Genomic DNA, 3,915 nt, shown 5'->3' on the forward strand with positions numbered 1-3,915 from the left:
TGAATCATTTCTTGGCATAAATTTAACTTATTTTTTTATTGAGATATAATTGACATGTAACATTATATTAGTTTCTAGTGTACACAGAGGTTCAATATTTGTATAAATTGTAGAATGATCACAATGCCTAGTTAACACCCATCACCACACAGTTATAATTGTTTTTTCCTGTGATGACAACTTTTAAGATATACTCTCTTAGCAACCCCAAATACACAGCCTGGTATTATTAACTACTAGAGGCCTGGTGCACAAAATTCATGCAGGGGTGGGGTGGAGTGTGTCCCTCAGCCTGGTCTGCATCTTCTTGCAATCCAGAACCCCTCAGGGGATGTCCAACTGCTGGTTTAGGCCCGGGATCGGGCCTAAATCGGAAGTCAGACATCCCTCTCACAATACGGGACTGCTGGCTCCTAACCACTCACCTGCCTTCCTAACTGCCCCTAACTGCTCACCTGCCTGCCTGATTGCCCCTAACAGTCTTGGCCTCGGTCTCCGTCTCAGCGGCTTTGTCCAGAAGGACGTCCAGAAGGTTGTTCTGCTGTCTGGTCTAATTAGCATATTATGCTTTTATTATTATAGATTATTATAGATGGTCACCATACTGCATATTACATACCAGGAAATACTCGCTTTATAACTGAAATTTGTAACTTTTGACCCCCTTTAGCTCTTTGGCCCACCCCTTATGCCCTCCCCTGCCTCTGGCATCCACCAATCTGTTCTCTGTTATCTATGGAGTAGAGTTTTTAAAAATGTCATTTTTTTTTTTTTTAGATTCCACATTTAAGTGAGAGCTTATGGTATTTGTGTTTCTCAGTCTGACTTATTTTACTTAGCATAATGCTCTTAAGGTCCATCAATGTCATAAACAGACAAGTTTATTTCTTTTTTATGGTCGAATACTATTCCATTATGGTATATATGCAAACTTTACAGTAAAATTTTAAAAGGCAAAATGATAGCATAATTTATTCCCCTACCTTTTTACGATGGCTGTGGATGAATCAGACTCCAGAGGAGTGTGGCTACTCTTTGTGTTGTGCAACTCTTCGGTGGAACTCTTCAGTGTTCTTCATTTTTCCCCCGTGTCCATTTTGGCAAGAGGTGGAAGCATTTTGCCACAGTGTATTTCTGTAACAACATGGTACCTCCATGAGTCAGAGCCCCGCCAACATTAGGCTCAATTTAAAAATAAACATATGACCTCATTTACTTCACATTCTTCTGCATGCTGTACATCCTTTCCAAACTGTCTCTATCACTTCCTCTGGCGTATAGCTACTGCTCTGTATATCATTACCTAACCACAGCCAGACAGTGTGAGACTCCTCAGCACCTTTCCTGCATCTTTCTCCAGTTATCCCACAGCGAGTCCATGTCTCCAACATGGGGAGCCCCATGGGGATGGGAACTGTGCCCTTGGTCCCTGAATCTCTGGGGCCTAGTCCACTAACTTGCAATCACACATGTTTAATACAGTCACGTCTCATTGTCTGCAGTAGCTATGTTCTATGAAGTTGCCAAAAACACTGAGCCACTGCTTTTAGGGAAAACTGGGATTAAGTTTCTGCTCGTCTCTGGCCCCTAAATTTCCATCAATGGACCAGTATATAACCTTGGTTTGTGGTTTTATGTGTGTTTCTTTTGCAAGACACCTTATTTAATATATTGTTGTTTCATTAACATTCAATTCACAGCCAACAGCCTATAATGCATGCCTGAATGAAACTTATCTAAGACATATATTCTCTCCGTAAGGTACACCACAGCCTCCTTTCAGTTAGAACACTAAGCAACCCTTCAGCATTAGGCTGGGGAGCCATTTCAAACAGCAGAATCACCAACAAAAAGCACAGGCATGCAAATAACCTGAGAAGGTGAATTTGCAAATAAAAATCCATCTAGAATAATAAAAGTATAATATGCTAATTAGACCAGATGTCCTTCTGGATGACCTTCCAGATGAAGCCGGGGCTGTGAGGGAAGCCTGGGTCCTGGGTGCCAAAGGGAAGCCTCTGCCGACAGCCGGGGGAAGGAAGGCCTACTCTTGCATGAATTTCGTGCATCGGGCCTCTAGTAAATAATAAAGATAGACTGTATGCACATTGGCTGAATCAAGGTTATATGTAGATCCATAAGTTCCCAACTTTGCTTCTAGTTCAGCACAGCACTACTATATAAATGAGTAAATAACAAATACTATGGATAGGGTGGAAAGAGACTAAATCCAGATTTTATGGGTTTATGAAAGGTCCAAGAACTGAAAGCACTTATTTTCTCCTAACCTATTCAAAGGACACATTCCAGACCCTAGTTCTTTTCTTCTTCCTGATATTAATCATTGCTCATCCAATTTTCAGACAAGTGCACAGAAACTTTCCCGAAAATAATTATAGGTTTACAGTCCACCTATTCACTATGGGAAAACTCAAACTGCTCCCAGGAGACAGTTCCATTTTTCTCCTTAGATCATAATAAGAAATACCTGCTTTTATTTTATTATATGCATCAGTTAACTGTAGGCACAATGTACACTTTTAGCAGACTGGCATTTTCTGCAAAAATGCCAATACTCTGTGACATAAAAAATGAAGGCTTTACACTTTAAGTGTCTACTTTCTAGTGCATTTAACAATATTTAAGAGTTCCATGGGAATTCTAATTTTAAAGCAGATTTGTGTTTTAAAGCGTTTGCAAAGATTTTCCCATTAAGTTTACTTCTTAGTATGGCAAAGTGGTTATATTTAACCTCGATTTATTTGTAGTTCATGGAAAGGAACTTGTTGACAAATCACCTTCTTAAAAGCCTGCCCTATGTGTCAAACTACCATTGTTAAGATCAGTAGGACTTGCTTAAACGCAACGTCGTGTGTACGTAACAGGAAATCTTAGGAGAGTGATTCTGAAAGCTCAGTCTTATGCGCTTTTAATTTAGTTCAAAATGGGTTGCCAGACGGGGGGATGGGTGAAAAAGGTGAAGGCACTAAGAAGTACAAATTTGCACTTACAAAATAGTCACTGGGATGGAAAGTACAGAATGGACAATATAGTCAGTAACATTGTAATAACGATGTATGGTGTCAGGTGGGTACAAGACGTATTGGGGGCATCACTTTGTAAGTTATAAATGTCTAACCACTATACTATAAACCTGAAACTAATATAATATTGGATGTCAACTATAATTGAAAACAAAATAAAAATTTAGTTCAAAATCAGCTAAAATATAGACATAATTTTCTTTTAAAGTCCTATGATAATCTCTTCATATATTTCAGAATATCAGAAGAGAAGTCACCTTGTCAAGAAATACAATTTCAAGATTGATGTAGCCATATGGGTCTACCGCATAACAATAACATAATTTAATACATTTTACAAAAATACTCTTAATCCAGAAAAACAAAATGAAATGAATGCATCTTATTTTTATAGTTCATTAATAACACTATTATTACACTTTATATAGAATTAGCCCAATATATGTTTGAGCTTATTTTGCAAGAATTAGCATTACTTTTAATTTTCTATTTATTCTATAAATAACCAAGTTAATAATAAATCAAATGCCATCAACTTACTTTAATATCTATCTAGATCGTCATTAAAACTCTCCTGTCAAATTTCTTTCTCTTTAAACATGCCACTAAGAAACCATTATCTATATATCTCCTCATTGCCACTATTGACTTAAAATATAGCAATCTGAGTATTCAGGAAGCTGTGTTCAGATAATAGCTATACCATTCTTAAGCTATTAATAAAGTACATCTTAATATGAGGTGCAAATGCCAATTGAATTTCATATGTAATGTTAACAATATTTAATATTCCTAACCTTTATGAAAAAGGGATTAGATTTCGAATTGACAGATTTGGCTCCAACTTATACCAGCTGCATGGTTTGGGGCA

The 3,915-nt window shown here is 37.4% G+C and overlaps 1 protein-coding gene across 1 annotated transcript in view; it reads right to left on the bottom strand.

Moving 5' to 3' along the window:
- The window catches only part of PAK7 (p21 protein (Cdc42/Rac)-activated kinase 7), a 174,464-nt gene that overhangs the window by 152,295 nt on the left and 18,254 nt on the right, over positions 1-3,915 (bottom strand). Inside the window, exon 2 of the mRNA XM_006758084.2 lies at positions 984-1,134. The gene's annotated coding sequence lies outside the window, so the exon portion shown is untranslated. The remainder of the gene's footprint in view (positions 1-983; positions 1,135-3,915) is intronic.

Source organism: Myotis davidii, unplaced genomic scaffold (genome assembly GCF_000327345.1).
Source record: "Myotis davidii unplaced genomic scaffold, ASM32734v1 scaffold32, whole genome shotgun sequence".
Classification (NCBI taxonomy): Eukaryota; Metazoa; Chordata; class Mammalia; order Chiroptera; family Vespertilionidae; genus Myotis; species Myotis davidii.